The sequence below is a fragment of the Schistocerca americana genome, chromosome 1 (assembly GCF_021461395.2).
Source record: "Schistocerca americana isolate TAMUIC-IGC-003095 chromosome 1, iqSchAmer2.1, whole genome shotgun sequence".
In the NCBI taxonomy this organism is placed as follows: domain Eukaryota; kingdom Metazoa; phylum Arthropoda; class Insecta; order Orthoptera; family Acrididae; genus Schistocerca; species Schistocerca americana.
Window position 1 is genome coordinate 342,308,128 of NC_060119.1, and position 17,948 is coordinate 342,326,075.

General features: G+C 42.8%; 1 pseudogene; it reads left to right on the top strand.

Moving 5' to 3' along the window:
* Positions 1 to 16,871: 16,871 nt before the first annotated feature.
* Positions 16,872 to 16,989, top strand: LOC124552320 (annotated as a pseudogene).
* Positions 16,990 to 17,948: the final 959 nt, after the last annotated feature.

The following is a 17,948-nucleotide window of genomic DNA, read 5'->3' on the forward strand; positions in this document are numbered from 1 at the left end:
CTCTAAGATACTTTACGACTACTCGCTTAAGAAACGTAGCGAATAATAGGCCAACTAGTCGATAAAAGTAAGCCATTATAGCTGTCGGGCTTTTGCATGTTAGTTAGTAATATGTACACTACTGGCCATTAAAATTGCTACACCACGAAGATGACGTGCTACAGACGCGAAATTCAACCGACAGGAAGAAGATGCTGTGATATTCACACAAGGTTGGCGCCGGTGGCGACACCTACAACGTGCTGACATGAGGACAATTTCCAACCGATTTCTCCTACACAAACAGCAGTTGTCCGGCGTTGCCTGGTGAAACGTTGTTATGGTGCCTCGTGTAAGGAGGAGAAATGCGTACCATCACGTTTCCGACTTTGATAAAGGTCGGATTGTAGCCTATCGCGATTGCGGTTTATCGTATCGCGACATTGCTGCTCCCGTTGGTCGAGATCCAATGACTGTTAGCAAAATATGGAATCGGTGGGTTCAGGAGGGTAATACGGAACGCCGTGCTGGATCCCAACGGCCTCGTATCACTAGCAGTCGAGATGACAGGCGTCTTATCCGCATGGCTGTAACGGATCGTGCAACCACGTCTCGATCTCTGGGTCAACAGATGGGGACGATTGCAAGACAACAACCATGTGCACGAACAGTTCGACGACGTTTGCAGCAGCATGGACTATCAGCTCGAAGTCCTTGGCTGCGGTTACCCTTGACGCTGCATCACAAACAGGACCGCCTGCGATGGTGTACTCAACGACGAAACTAGGTGCACGAATGGCAAAACGCCATTTTTACGGATTAATTCAGGTTCTGTTTACAGCATCATGATGGTCGCATCCGTGTTTGGCGACATCGCGGTGAACGCACATTGGAAGTGTGTATTCGTCATCGCCATACTGGCGTATCACGCGGCGTGATGGTATGGGGTACCATTGGTTACACGTCTCGGTCACCTCTTGTTCGCACTGACGGCACTTTGAACAGTGGACGTTACATTTCAGATGTGTTACGACCCGTGGCTCTCCCCATCATTCGATCCCTGCGAAACCCTACATTTCAGCAGGATAATGCACGACCGCATGTTGCAGGTTCTGTACGGGCCTTTCTGGATGCAGAAAATGTTCGACTGCTGCCCGAGCCAGCACATTCTTCGGATCTCTCACTAATTGAAAACATCTGGTCAATGGTGGCCGAGCAACTGGCTCATCACAATACGCCAATTACTACTCGTGATGAACTGTGGTATCGTGTTGAAGCTGCATGGGCGGCTGCACCTGTACACGCCATCCAAGCTCTGTTTGACTCGATGCCCAGGAGTACCAAGGTCGTTATTAGGGCCAGAGGTGGTTGTTCTGGGTACTGATTTCTCTGGATCTATGCACTCAAATTGCGTGAAAATGTAATCACATGTCATTTCTAGTATAATATATCTGTCCAATGAATACCCGTTTATCATCTGCATTTCTCCTTGGTGTAGCAACTTTAATGGCCAGGAGTGTATATTCGGCATACCATGTCCTGCCGTCATCATCATTTTGCACTTCAAGATTAAGTCTTACATTACGAAATTTACGTCATCTGTGTAGTAAAAGGTATAAAAAGTTTTACAATGGAACCAGAAACATGCCACAAGTATGGATTAATAAAATTTATTTGGATCAAACAACGACCTGATTTGATATTTACAAACTCATCTTCAGATGGTTGTTACACGTTTCACTTTGCTTTCTTGGTGGAGCCTCGTTTTGTATCCGTTGTTGGTTTGCTGCACTAGGCTAGACGAAAGTTTTTTGTTCACTGTTTGCTAAAGTTTCTTATGACCTCTATGAAACTATTTCTGAAAATTTTTTAAAGTTATTAAAACGTGAATTGCGGAGAAGCTGCAGCTTCCTTATGAGAAAATCTCACTGTATGTTTTTGTCGAGAATTTCGAAATTAACACATTTGTGGACGTGCACTATACGTGTGCCATTCAGTTCCTTGAAAAACGCCTTACACCACATCATTCTTTGTTTAATGTTTATCATGTGTGCTGCCATTAAACAGAGGATGGCGTGGTGAATCTGTTTCTCAAGGAATTGAACAGCACTCACATAGTGCTCGTCGACAAATGTGTCAATTAAAAAAAATGGTTCAAATGGCTCTGAGCACTATGGGACTTAAGTGCTGAGGTCATCAGTCCCCTAGAACTACTTAAACCTAACTAACCTAAAGACATCACTCACATCCATGCCCGAGGCAGGATTCGAACCTGCGACCGTAGCGGTCGCGCGGTTCCGGACTGTAGCACCTAGAACCGCTCGGTCACCACGGCCGGCTGTTAATTTCAAAATTCACAATAAAAACACAGGGCGATTCGTCACACCGAAGCATACAGCACCTAAGATTTCATCACATTACACGTTTTAATATCTTTAGAAATTTTCATAAGCGGTTTGATGGAGATCATACAGAAATCTATCGTAAATTTTACCAAATAGTGAACAAAAAACTTTCTGTCTAGAGCAGCAAATCAATAACAGATAGAAAACGAGGCCCCTCCAAGGAAACAAATTAAACGTGCAACAACCAGCTAAAGATGGATTTGTAACAAATCCGAAACCGGTCATGGTTATATCCGAATAAACATAGTTCAAATATGTCTCAGTTATGGACATTATAGTCTACAGAAACATTTCTAAACATGTCAATTTTCGACAAAATAGGGTAGTATAAAAAGTATCCCACACCCATTATTACGTATTAAGAGAGAGTACGTCCACCACGTAGGGGTAACTTCTTTGATTCAAAACGTCATCAGTCCTGAGTTCGAAACCCGACACCCGTAAAATTTTAATTAATAATAAGCCGAAGAGCTCTAGCATAAGAAGTCACCCTCATTCTGCCTACAGCTTTGTCAAAGAGGGCGGGGCAATAAGTTCCGCTTCGAGAACCGAGCGGAAAGGTTCATTTCACTTGCCACAGCGTCGCTTGTGAGAAGTTTTCCTCGTTAATGTTGTTCTGTCAGCCGAGTGAGTCGTAGCGCCTCCGCTCCGCCTTACTGTATGTTTCTGTTCGTCTACTTGCAGCGACGTCGGCCGCTCCGCTATGGCCACCATGGTTTTCACGTGTATTCCACGAAAAGGTCCTGTGAGCTTCATTTTAGATAAAACAACGAGACACGTGCAGTCCGGGTCTCTAGAAATCCACAATTGGCTTGTCGATACAATTAATGTGAACTATGATCAGGTCCACTCCGTTTATTTTGAAGCAGACGAGTACGTGTTTCAGGGGAAATTTGTGGATCCACTTCACGTTGAAAGATTACCGTCGCGACATGGTTCTCAGGGCCCGTTCAAGCATCGCGATAATACCGTTAGTATGGTGTCACTAGCAGATGCTGAAATTGTCTGTACCAATGTTCGAGTGTTCAACCTCCCGCCGGAAGATGATGACAATTTTCTAAAGGACATATTGACTCCTTGCGGTAACGTGAAAAACGTCCGTCGTGAACGTTGGTCTATTCATCACAGATTACAATGTTATAGTGGCATTCGTTCCTTGGAAATGCATGTCAAACGCAATATTCCATCACGTTTGCATGTGTATGGTTATCACGTGGGTGTCAGTATACTGGTCAAGAGGAAACCTGTTCGATTTAATTGCTCGCGGAGGGTATTTGTATTAAAGCCGTCTTTAGTGCAACGTCGCAAATTGACGGTTGCTGATCTTGTTCCTCCCACTCCCGATGTCGTATCTACTTCTGCTTCGGATCATAGTGAGCATAAAGTAAGTTCCGATAATCGTGTAAATGAATATCCACCTTTACCACCGAGACAAGTTCAGAATCCTATTGCCCCAGGACTGAACATGTAACAGCGACAAACAAAAAATGGCTCTGAGCACTATTGGTCATCAGTCCCCTAGAACTTAGAACTACTTAAACCGAACTAACCTAAGGACATCACACACATCCACGCCCGAGGCAGGATTCGAACCTGCGACCGCAGCGGTCGGACAAACAAGTGACGTCGCTCTGAAGATGGTGAGGGTGAGGATTTGGCTGTGCCTTCTGCCCCAGTCTCCTCCGCATCGACTATGACCCCTGCTTCTCTCGATGCTAACAAGGGAACCTTCCCATCGCACCCCCCTCAGATTTAGTTATAACTTGGCACAGTGGATAGGCCTTGATAAACTGAACACAGATCAATTGGGAAAATAGGAAGAAGTTGTGTAGAACTATGAAAAAATAAGCAAAATATACAAACTGAGTAGTCCATGCGCCACATAGGCAACATCAAGGAGACTCTTTGCTCCGGTACGCCGTGGTCCGGTGGTAGCGTGAGCAGCTGCAAAAGGCGAGATTCTTGGTTCAAGTCTTCCCACGAGTGAAAATTTTACTTTCTTTATTTTTGCGTAGTTATTATCTGTCCGTTCGTTCATTGACGTCTCTGTTCACTGTAATAAGTTTAGTGTCTGTGTTTTGCGACCGCATCGCAAAACCGTGCGATTAGTAGACGAAAGGACGTGCCTCTCCAATCGGAACCGAAAACATTTGATCGCAAGGTCATAGGTCAACCGATTCCTCCACAGGAAAACACATCTGATATATTCTATACGACACTGGTGACGGCATGTGCGTCACATGACAGGAATATGTTGTCGACCCACCTAACTTGTACACTTGGCGAATGGGTAAAAAGATTCTTCTACCTTGCCCGATTTAGGTTTTCTTGTGGATGTGATAATCACTCCCAAAAAAGTGATGAAAACATAAGAGTTTGTCACATAAACTGAAAATAAAAACTTAAAGTTTTCACTCGTTGGAAGATTTGAACCAAGGACCTTTCGTTCCGCAGCTGCTCACGTTACCACTAGACCACGGCGCTCCTGCGGTTTCGATGTCATTGATGTTACATATCTTGCCATAAACTACTCAGTTTGTACATTTTGCTTATTTTTTCACAGTTCCACACAAATTCTTCCTGTTTTCTCAATTGATCTGTGTTCAGTTTTTCAAGGCCTATCCACTGTACCAACTTATAACTAAATCTGAGGGGGGTGCGATGGGGAGGTTCCCTTGTAAGATACATCCCGTCCGTGGTACGGTGAGTGGCGAAGAAGTTATCTCCAGCATCCCTCCTGCTCGCGAAGTGGTTCGGTTCCTTCTGAGCTGCCTGTGTGTGGGTAGGGAGCGGAGTCCCCCCCCCCCCCCCCCTTCGCCTTTGTGTCCGCCGTTACAGTCTGGTCCTTCGTCTTTAGCCTTCGAAGGTTTCCCGAATTTGTCTCCTACAGCAACTCCCGAAGAGAATAAAATAAGCGACCAAGTATTACCGGTTCATTGGCAGCTCCACAGTATGATTCCGCCTTAGTGACTGGAACCGCATTAGATGACCCTTGTTCTGCTGAGGAGCAGGAAGCTGTGGCTACAACCCATCCCACTCCTCCATCTGTAGCGACCGCCATGCCACGTAGCCGACAGAAACAGCGTCTACTATCTGACCGTGCGGTGGCACGTAAGATATCTAAGCAAAAAGGGGGTTCTGCCCTTCCTGGCACAAAGTAACAATGCGGATGCGATCGAACCGTGGCATTGACCGTCTAGGCGTGGTTGAACTACAGACAACACGAGGCGTGTGCCTCTTTCCTGGCGGAATGACTGGAACTGATCGGTTGTCGAACGCTACGTCTAATAGACACTGCTAATGCATGGTTGTTTACATCTATGAGCGGGTCTGCTGAAGTCATCGGTCCCTAGACTCACACACTACTTAAACGAACTTAACGCTAAGAACAACACTCACACCCATGCCTGAGGGAGGACCGCACGATTAGTGACGTGAGCGGGTTTAGTGACATCTCGGAACAGTTAAAGGGACTGTTTTTGTGATACAATATCCACAGTCAACGTCTATCTTCAGAAGTTCTTGGAACGGGGTGATGCAAAACTTTTTTTGATGTATGTATTTCGAGCGTTATCCCAAAGCAAAGGTAAAGCGCCTTGAAATGATTTTAAAAATATAAGAAGGTGTAACGAGCGTCTAGATTTAAATCGAGGAAAATGATTACCACTATTCTTAATACCTAGATTTAATGCCTCATACCCTATACACCAATGGCCACAACCGATTTACCCATTCATTTTAAGTGACTTCGGTTCCAACGAGTCCCTTGTCTTCGCTTTTGGTTTTTATTGTTTTTAAGGAGTCTTTTCCATTTTACGCTAGTATTCTGTATAATTTATTATAATTTTGGGTTTCATATCTACTATCAATTTCAATCGTATACTAAACTGTCAACTACCTCGATTTAGTAGTTATTTTAAGTTTTTCTTACTTTCAAGTTGAAAGACAAACAGGCATTTTACGTCAAATCTAATTTATTTTCTCCGCTTCTTATTCGGCGTACATTTCGCAGCGTAAACATTTCACTACCTCGACTAGCTTGTTGTGATGTAGATCATCTCGACATTCAGGAGAAGGGCGTATTGTCTTGTTGAAATTTAGACTGAGGCCTCCGCTGCGCAAAGCGTATGGGTTGTAAGATGTTTCCTTTCTTCACATAAGTGATTCAAACAGCGTGGAGAATCGTAGTGCTCGACTAATGAGCAAGATATATCCTTCAATACAAACACTCGAAATTTCCAAATAAGAACTCTAAAGCAAGTAAATGATCTACGAGACTTGATTAGTGCAGTAATTGAAGGGTGTCTGAAGACTACTGGCTAAGAACAGAAGAATCGCAAAGGCGAAGTAAAATACAGAAATTAAAAAGAGAAAGTTCACTGATAATGAAGTAAGACAGAAATATGTGAACACACTTAATTAAAATTTTTTAGGTATGCACCCATAGGCTGCACTCTTGTGGAACAGCAAACAACGTAATTAGGAACCATGGAGATGTGGTACGGATAAAAATCACAAGACTGTCGTGCAATGAAAGAAAATCGTATGTGTAAATTCTACAATGAAATACTAACATTTACCCACAGCCTATAACAAAACTTTACGACGGAAGAAATCTTACACATACTGCAAGGCATTAATGGAAGGAAAAGAGATTATGTACGACCAGCGAACACGGCAAAGCTTCGGAAATGCTAAATTTGTATGGTAATCGTATATATGTCCTAATCGCTCTTCATTTCCTCCTCTTCCCCAATCCCTGATTCAGAGTCTGTTTTCATAACCTCGATTTGTGAACATTTTTAAGTATGCGTGGTTCAAGAGTGGATACATCACAGAAAACCCCGATAAATGTGTTATTGCTTTAAAAATTGTGATACATGCGGGAAATTGTGCAATCATATTTGCAATAATTAGATGTGTGTGGTGCATAATGTGTACATGTATGCAGCACTTCTTTGGGATAGGTAACATAGCGTTCCATCATCATTGCACTGACTATCAGAGATAATACAACACAGTCTAAATAAAGTAAAATAAATATAAGTAGTAGATATCAAACATAATATCCAAAACCAAGCAACCAAAGAAATGAAACATAAGAAACAACAAGGAAATAAACCAAAGACCACAGAAAAACAAAACGAGAATAGCATCTCGCCACCTGTACCTTGGTTATTACCGGACTCGACAGAGAGCGTGACCTTATTGTTTCAATTAAATACTTCAGGGGCCTGTCTTGTGTGATTACACTATGAAAGTGCAAACAACACTGTCGCCGTGTATGATGAACGTCATATGGCGGATAGAGCGCGCGTATAGTGAGTGGGTTCTTGCAACTTATATCTGAATACTGCGACTTTGGGGTGTAACTTTAACATATATGGTTGAATTTGTTGTTAAATGTTCTATTAGATTTACTACACATAAAGTTTTTGACGTTTCAAAAATCGTGAGGTGTAGGGGGAGAATTTCGAAATACATGAAAATGCTTAAAGATGTGGTTGCATATTTGTGAAGTACAGAGCAACCATGGAAATTATATTTCAACACTTTTGTTATATCTTCTACTGTTTCAACGGTGTGTGCTCAGAAAGATAACAACCGCATTTACTTCAGCTGGGTTTTCACCACTTCAACGACCATATGGGCATGTATAAAAAAATACGTGCCTTATATTTTGACCTAGGCTACAACAATTCCAAGTGTATCGGCACCGGTGAGTGTCACTTGGGTAATATTACTTTTAAGTTAAAACTGACTACAAAAGAAAAGGAAATCATACATTTTCACAGGACAACACCTCCTTTCTTGTAGTCGGTTTTAACAGATAATCTCTGCATTGTCGTTTTAATAAATACATAGGCTCTATTCGTCGTATACATTTCTATACGGTACATATTAAAGAAATATATAGCCTACGTCCATCCGAAAATGTATTACAATGTCGTGTAAACATTTGAATTAAATCGGTCCAGAACTTTTAGAGATTTTTGCTAATCTGTTTGCCCTTATGTTCCATATATATATATATATATATATATATATATATATATATATATATATATATAAACAGACTACGCCTGTTCAAATTTTTATTAGAGCATCGTGTAAATATTTCAGATACATTGGTCAAAAATATTTGGACGTTTTTGCTAATAACCTTCCCTTTTATAGATTACATATATATTTATATATCGTATTAGTCTATGTCCGTCGAAAAGTTCACTGGACTATAGTGTAAAAACAGTGTGTGTGTGTGTGTGTGTGTGTGTGTGTGTGTGTGTGTGTATGTGTGTGTGTGTGTGTGTGTGTGTGTGTGTGTGTGTGTGTGTACACTTATGTGTTTAATCAAGTGAGAATTCGAAGTAAATCGATCAGAAGCCCTTTCGAAATTTTTGGTAACAACGATTTGTCTTATAAAGAAATACAGATTTTATGTATACATATTTATGTACCATATATATTGAAAAATATGTACCATATGCCTGCCCAAACATTTATTAGAGTGTCGTGTAAAAATCTGAAGTAAATCGGTCAATAACTCTCCGAGATTTTTGCTTAAAACCATTGCCTGTTATATATATGTTAAAAATGTAGTCCGTGTCCGTCAGAATATAACTGAAAAAAACTTAAGTAAATCAATCAAGAACTTTTCGAGATTTTTGGTAACAATTTTAAACCACAATTACTCTTTATATAGTAGTATAGATTACACTTCTCTACGCACTTTAATGCTTTGAAGGAAAGATGCAAAGAAACCGACACAAGCTGTGGAACGGACACACAAGGGAGTAAAGAAAGTAAACGAAATTAAAATTTGGCGTTGGTGTGGTAGGAAAACAAGGGCACATCAACTGGGATTAGACACCCAGCAGCAACATAAACATAGTGTTTTGTGAAGTCCGCTGAGCGGATTTAAGACCACAACGAAGCAAGCGGTAGCTTAGGATGCCAAGACGAGACGGGCCCCATAGGTGCGCCTAGTGCCGAATTTGTGCGCAGGGTGTGTCATAGTTAGTAGCGAAAATAGTCAGTTTCCATGCTCACTAAATTTGGACTTATTTTTACAGGTTTTTCCAAGAACTCAGCTAATGTTTGAGGGCAGAGGGGCAAAGGGGCTGGTGCGGCAAATGGTACGTCGTTTCTGTACAAATAAATGTGTTCTCGAGCGGCCATGGAAGCGCAAAAAGTGTAACTTGCGAGTTCCTCAGAAACATGTATCTGGTTTCAGTATCATTTCCACCATAGATGAGGACAGATACGTCTAAAATAACTGTAAGTAATCGTGTAATATAGTCGCGAAAAGTCTTACAAAATAATATTTGTTTTATACGAGGGCAGTTCAATAAGTAATGCAACACATTTTTTTTCTCGGCCAATTTTGGTTGAAAAAACCGGAAATTTCTTGTGGAATATTTTCAAACATTCCCGCTTCGTCTCGTATAGTTTCATTGACTTCCGACAGGTGGTAGCGCTGTACGGAGCTGTTAAAATGGCGTCTGTAACGGATGTGCGTTGCAAACAACGGGCAGTGATCGAGTTTCTTTTGACGGAAAACCAGAGCATCTCAGATATTCATTGGCGCTTGCAGAATGTCTACGGTGATCTGGCAGTGGACAAGAGCACGGTGAGTCGTTGGGCAAAGCGTGTGTCATCATCGCCGCAAGGTCAAGCAAGACTGTCTGATCTCCCGCGTGCGGGCCGGCCGTGCACAGCTGTGATTCCTGCAATGGCGGAGCGTGCGAACACACTCGTTCGAGATGATCGACGGATCACCATCAAACAACTCAGTGCTCAACTTGACATCTCTGTTGGTAATGCTGTCACAATTGTTCACCAGTTGGGATATTCAAAGGTTTGTTCCCGCTGGGTCCCTCGTTGTCTAACCGAACACCATAAAGAGCAAAGGAGAACCATCTGTGCAGAATTGCTTGCTCGTCATGTGGCTGAGGGTGACAATTTCTTGTCAAAGATTGTTACAGGCGATGAAACATGGGTTCATCACTTCGAACCTGAAACAAAACGGCAATCAATGGAGTGGCGCCACATCCACTCCCCTACCAAGAAAAAGTTTAAAGCCATACCCTCAGCCGGTAAAGTCGTGGTTACAGTCTTCTGGGACGCTGAAGGGGTTATTCTGTTCGATGTCCTTCCCCATGGTCAAACGATCAACCCTGAAGTGTATTGTGCTACTCTTCAGAAATTGAAGAAACGACTTCAGCGTGTTCGTAGGCACAAAAATCTGAACGAACTTCTCCTTCTTCATGACAACGCAAGACCTCACACAAGTCTTCGCACCTGAGAGGAGCTCACAAAACTTCAGTGGACTGTTCTTCCTCATGCACCCTACAGCCCCGATCTCGCACCGTCGGATTTCCATATGATTGGCCCAATGAAGGACGCAATCCGTGGGAGGCACTACGCGGATGATGAAGAAGTTATTGATGCAGTACGACGTTGGCTCCGACATCGACCAATGGAATGGTACCGTGCAGGCATACAGGCTCTCATTTCAAGGTGGCGTAAGGCCGTAGCATTGAATGGAGATTACGTTGAAAAATAGTGTTGTGTAGCTAAAAGATTGGGGAATAACCTGGTGTACTGCAATGCTGAATAAAACAACCCCTGTTTCAGAAAAAAATGTGTTTCATTACTTGTTGAACTGCCCTCGTAGATATTGGGATTTGTTAAGCCGCCATCCAAATTTACAGTAACGTCATTTACGTGCAGAAGACGAGCTACCGGTACGCAGTTATGTAAAAAAGATCCTATGAATCACAAGAACGTAGGGAGTAAGATAACAGCCACACCAGACATAAACTGTTTTAGACCTGATTCCATAACAAACATTTGTACTTAAACGTGATTGCATTTTAGAGAACCTGATGAAAGTATAAATGTAAACACTGAGATGCTGAAACATGTTTGAGATGTATAAAAACAGTTGTTTGCATAATAGGCGGATCTGCAGTTCCGTAATTCTACAATAAACTATAAAGAAAGAGGCTGTTTCACGAAAGAGGAAAAAATAAATTAATCTGACACCTCATACCGCATAACGGCTGCGTAAGAAAGACCTTTTTATGGAAAAATCCTAAGAAGATATTCAGGAGACAACTGTCAACATCAGTGAGATGAACTTCACCAGTTAAAACCGAATCGTGCAGAAGCCGAGAGACCTAAAAGGATGATTTCATCGATTAGCCGTTGTACCTCTCAATTTTCTAGTTACTGCTATCAGTTTCACGAACTGATAGCGAAAAAGGTTGAAACTCGAGGATTAAGAACCAGATAATATAAGAAGGGCAACAGTTACAGTGAAATATACCTAGGCAGTGTGGGTCAGCTGGTGTGCCAAATGTCAGGCCACAAGTCGAGTCTCCAACTCTGGTACACACCGTGCGTTACACGCCCGCCACAGAGCTGCGCACGCCTGCAAATATAGAGCGCGCGGCGCGAGTAGCGGCGTGTATTGAATTCGTACGTAGGTACTTCCGGGAACCGACCTACCGTAAGCCGCACTCTCGCTGGCAGCGCAGCAAGGCCGTGACCGCGACGAATGAGTGGTCTTCCGTGTCACCCCCACGATCAGCTGTGGGTGGCCAGTTGGTCCTCAGCCACAGTCAGTCAAAATAGAGGCCTCTCGGGTAGCTCCTACATGCCAACTGTGAGATGTCGACGAGTAATGCACTGCTGTTTGGAGCCAGCACGGTTTCTACGGTGTAAATACCATTACCGTGGAACTGAAAAATGACTTGCCAAATGTCGCTTACTTGTATCTGCATTTGAATTCCTCGCTGTCCATTCTGGTATTTTGGTTAAGTTTTTTGGCCTCTTTGATAATGCTCTTCAATTCTTCCTATATTACGCTACACCTTTCAATACTACGTACCAATTAAACATCGTCACCTTTAGTGGTTCTGATTTTTGACAGGTCTCTATTCGATCATGTTTCAGGGCAACTATATCTTGTTCAAATGTGTGTGAAATCTTATGGGACTTAACTGCTAAGGCCATCAGTCCCTAAGCTTACACACTACTTAACCTAAATTATCCTAAGGACAAACACACACACCCATGCCCGAGGTAGGACTCGAACCTCCGCCGGGACCAACCGCACACTCCATGACTGCAGCGCCTTAGAACGCTCGGCCAACTATATCTTGCTCTTTTCGCTTAATTCAGCATTTTTATTCCTCTCCTACCTATTTTTATGATTCTGTGCGTCAGTCGGTATAAACGGAACCCTCATAGTATCAGCGTGTTGTCCATCTGTCTGCCAGTCCGTCTTTTATGACACCTTTTCCTCAGGAATGGGTAGATGCATAAAGTTGAAATTTATGCCAAACGGTAAGGTCTACGGTCCCGCGGCTGTGTAAAAGATTTACGCTTCTAAGTCAACGCTATCGAAAGATACGGCCACTTACGTAAAATATTTTAATACTAGCAATACCATTCATCAGAACCTATGGTTGAATTATCTGTATACGTTATTAAGTCTGTGTGGAACCCTCAGAGCGAAAGTTCGTCTCGACTTGTTCGGCATTTCTCTGTCCCGCCACTGTACTTTCGATAGCTGTTGTGTGAATTTCTTTTCATCACAATAGATGTGTTACCCAGATACTTTCTCTTTCTCAACCAGATTTAGAAGATTTCTTTGTTGCCTCCACTGCTTCACTGTTCTTCACTTTTTTCACAATTTTATTTTCTCAATCCCCCCCTAAAAAAGCCATCTCTGTCTACCTCTCTCTTCTCCTACGTCCAGCTTCAACAGGCATACAGAAAACTGCTCCACAGGACACAGTTAAGCAACGTTCTCCTTCACTCCAACCTTATTTTGCTGCATAATAAGCGTTTCTTTTTCTGAAAAGCTCGCTTTGTCATTAGTATTCTTGATTTCCTTTCTTTTCTTTTTACAAACATGTTTCAGTACGAGTGATACGATTCGCCAATGTTTCTTATCTTGATTATCTGCCTATACACCAAATCTCCTTACTGGCCATGAAAAGAGTCTACTGGGGCACACTTGTATGTGACACTCGATTACCATAATAATAATAATGTAAACTAAAATAAAACTAGTGTACTATAAACGATGTATACCTCTGATAGGCTTTATAATATGATAATAATATTAATGTAAACTAAAATGAAACTAGTATACTATAAACGATGTACATCTCTGATAGGCTTTATAATGCGGATCGCTGACTGTGAACGACCGCAGAGCCAAAGATACTGTTTCTGGTCTGAGACTGTAATGTTTGAGTAAATGAGCGCTTGGCGCACAGTTGTAGCTAGCTGTCTGAGAGCGAAAGACGATAGAGTAGGCAGTTTTTGTGGTGTGCTCTGTGAAGACACCAAGTGTTAGATTAATATAGGAATTATGAGAACATGGAAGCAATTCTCACAAGCGAGGTGAAGATGTTAAATAATTATGATATTCGTTTTGCAGGCGCATTAGTGTAAATGAGTTGGCAGTTGTTGAGTAACCCCAGAATGTACGTAAACTGACTGATAAAAAGGCTTGTTACATATTTAACTTTCGTAATGCTTGTTTGTTAACAGAGCTGTATGTAATTTGAAGATTTGCATTTATGCTGGTTTAATGAGGTTAGATACCATTGTTCGTAAACAGTTAGTAAATATGTTGTATTTCTGTGACTAATGCAACTTAAATTGTCAGACTTTTTGAAAAGACAAACTTACCTTGCAATATAATTTTGCTAAAAAAAATCAGTGTTAGTAATTTACCACATTCAGTACCGCCTCCCTGTTCATGTCATATGTTTTTCAGAGAAGTTGGATTTTCCTCTAATGTTTTAATTTATCAGCCAAAAGAATTTCATGTTCATTTCAAAATGTTATGGCCAGCATTCCACGCCGCTGAGTCTGTAGCCAACATTTTATTCCTGTTATGAGAGCCCAGAATATATTGCATTCCACTGTACTGCTTTAGAGGTAAGACAATATATACATTTGTATGCACTTATCATCATTCAGTGTATTCCATTCATAGCAGAATAGTTTTACTAAGTATCCAAAAGATTTTATTTCTTTTTAAAGAACATTACGACCATTCGATTTCCGCTCAATCAACACGCTGAAAAATGGCAACTTACTTTCCTTTTGTTCTTCCACTGTAAACCTCAGGTTTTAATGTATGGACTTCATGAGATTTAAGAACTGTTGCAGCGAGTCCGTGCCTTAATACTAGATTAAGAACATGTACCGGACGATCAAAACTTCAGTATAAATTTGAGAACTTAGTAAACCACGGAATAATGTAGATAGAGAGGTAAAAATTGACTCACATGCTTGGAATGACATGGGGTTTTATTAGAACAAAAAAAAAAACAAAGTTCACAAAATGTTCGACAGATGGCGCTGGACAGCAAAAGGTCTGTGACTGCGCATGACAATCGTGTATAAAAGGAGCTGTAATGAGAGAGAGAATCAGATGCGCCAGCAGTCGCAGCATGTTGACGTTACCTGAAAAGGCGCTTTTAGTGAAGCTGTATTATCAGAATGGGGAATGTGCTAGTTCAGCGTTACGATGCTATCGCCATAGGAAGGGGATTCGAACGGTAAAAATGGTTCAAATGGCTCTGAGCACTATGGGACTCAACTCCTGAGGTCATTAGTCCCCTAGAACTTAGAACTAGTTAAACCTAACCAACCTAAGGACATCACAAACATCCATGCCCGAGGCAGGATTCGAACCTGCGACCGTAGCGGTCTTGCGGTTCCAGACTGCAGCGCCTTTAACCGCACGGCCACTTCGGCCGGCTCGAACGGGTAAAGGTCCGTTGACAAATGCAGCTGTGGCGAGAATGATTTCGCAGTTCGAAGCGACGGGTTGTTTAGGCGATAGACCCCGTTGTGGCCGACCGAGCACAAAGCATAATGCTGCTGAGACAGTTCAGGAAGAAATAGAGACTGTAGCGGGTTCGTCTATGCATGGGGAAGTCAACGCTAGTGCAGTCGCACGTCGCACCGGCATTCCATACACTACTGTATGGTTGGCACTTAGGCTTACCCTCCGATGCTATCCGTACAAAATCCGTCGGCATCATGAACTGTTACCTGGCGATTTAGTGAAGCGGAGGGCATTTGCGGTGTGGGCGTTTCAAAAGATGGCGGAAGATGACGATTGGTTGAGTAACGTGTTGTGGACCGACTACGCTCATTTCACGCTCCGAGGGTCTGTCAACGCCCACAACTGCAGAATTTCGGCAACCGAAAATCCTAGAACTGTCGTGGAAACTCCACCGCATGACGAGAAAGTCACGGTATGGGTTGAATTTACCACATCTACCGTTATCGGGCCTTTTTTCTTCGAGGAATTGCGTGATTCTGGTTTTGTAACTGCTACCGTGACGGGTGAGAAGTACGCCGATATGTTACAGAATCGCATCATCCCCATCCTGGCTGATAAACACCTGCTGGAACGTACGATGTTTATGAAGGATGACGCACCACCCCATATTGCTAGACGCGTGAAAGATCTCTCGCACATGTCGTTTGGTGATGATCGTGTGGTCAGCCGCCACTTTCGTCATGCTTGGCTTCCCAGGTCCCCAGACCTCAGTCCGTGCGATTATTGGCTTTGGGGTTACCTGAAGTCGCAAGTGTATCGTGATCGACCGACATCTCTAGGGATGCTGAAAGACAACATCCGACGCCAATGCCTCACCATAACTCCGGACATGCTTTACATTGCTGTTCACAACATTATTCCTCGACTACAACTATTGTTGAGGAATGATGGTGGACATATTGAGCATTTCCTGTAAAGAACATCATCTTTGTTTTGTCTTACTTTGTTATGCTAATTATTGGTATTCTGATCAGATGAAGCACCATCTCTCGGAAATTTTTTGAACTTTCGTACTTTTTCGGTTCTAATGAAACCCCACGTCCTTCCAAGCATGTGTGTCAATTTGTACCTCTCTATCTACATTATTCCGAGATTTATTCGGTTTTCAAAGTCATACTGACTTTTTGATCACCCGGTATTTCCAATACCGGTGGCAACAGGTTAGAGGCAGAATCGCATAACGGAATTAATGATGGCTGTGGGAATCTTCAGTGATGGACGTACGGAACTCCACATGAGTCAAGAAATTTCCTTTATTGCTTGAGGATCTAGGAACGAAACCCCACAGCATTTTTCCAGTTTATGGTCATTGGTAATTCCTTCTACTGCATGAAAGATAAATATCATTAAATTTTTAATCTCTTAAGTGAAGTCATAGTTCCTTTGTTGACTGCATTAATCAGACAGAATTCTTGTTAGTTGATTGGATGTAAGATACAGTGTAGTTAATAGCGTCAATAAAGGAACAAATATTTTGCCTCATATTCTTTTATAAATTAGAATCCAGTCCGGAGATAACGTTTAAATTTTTTAAATCTGTCTGGTAGCTACACTAATACTCAACACTTATCCATAATATTTTAGTCTTCTTTATCTAACTGAGTACCAACGGCCTTGCCGCAGTGGTAACACCGGTTCCCATCAGATCATCGAAGTTAAGCGCTGTCGGGCTGGGCTAGCACTTGGATGGGTAACTATCCGGTCTGCCGAGCGCTGTTGGCAAGTGGGGTGCACTCAGCCTTTGTGAGGCAAAATGAGGAGCTACTTGATTGATAAGTAGCGGCTCCGGTCTCGGAAACTGACATACGGCCGAGAGAGCGGTGTGCTGCCCACGTGCCCCTCCATATCCGCATCCAGTGACGCCTATGGGCTGAGGGTGACACGGCGGCCGGACGGTACCGTTGGGCCTTCATGGCCTGTTCGGGAGGAGTTTAGTTTAGTTTTTATCTAACTGAGTCGATTAAACTTGCAGTTTCTTGGTTTAGATATTCCCTACCTCTCACGCTGTACTGTCCATCCAAGTTGTTTGGAGCCATAGCTAGCAGTCTGTCACCGACTGCCTTCCCTGTCACATCGGATGCATTCTCATTGTTCGCAACTGCACCACAGCTCGTCACCGACGTACCAGCGCGTCTTCGCCTGTCACTCACCACAATCAATGCCATTCATCAGTGTTCATTATCATGCACCACCCTACACCTCTCCATATCCAGCACTCACTGTCACCACATGGAAAATTACCTTTAACCAACCGCCCTACCTCCTATCTAACCTGTCCTGCTCTACCGCAGCAGCATGTCCCCAGCTTCCCCTACCGTTTCTCTTCCAGCTTCGACTCACCAGCCACCTCCACAACTGCCGCACAAGTCACCGTCTGCCGAGTAACAGTTGCAATAGATGATATAGATGATGTCGCAAACATCCCCTCATCGAGCCTCACTGCACCGACCAGCTGTGTTGAAGGACCTACATAACTCCCAGATAATCATGAACGCCATATCCTGTCACCCGCTATCCCACAACCATCCTTCCCTCCAACAGCCGCTAAGGAACCTACAAAACACCAAACGACTGACATCTCTCTCGTTTTCACACATTTTATTTTTTTTATTTTTGAGTCTTCAGTCTTCTTACTGGTTTGATGCGGCCCGTCACGAATTCCTCTCCTGTGAAAACCTCTT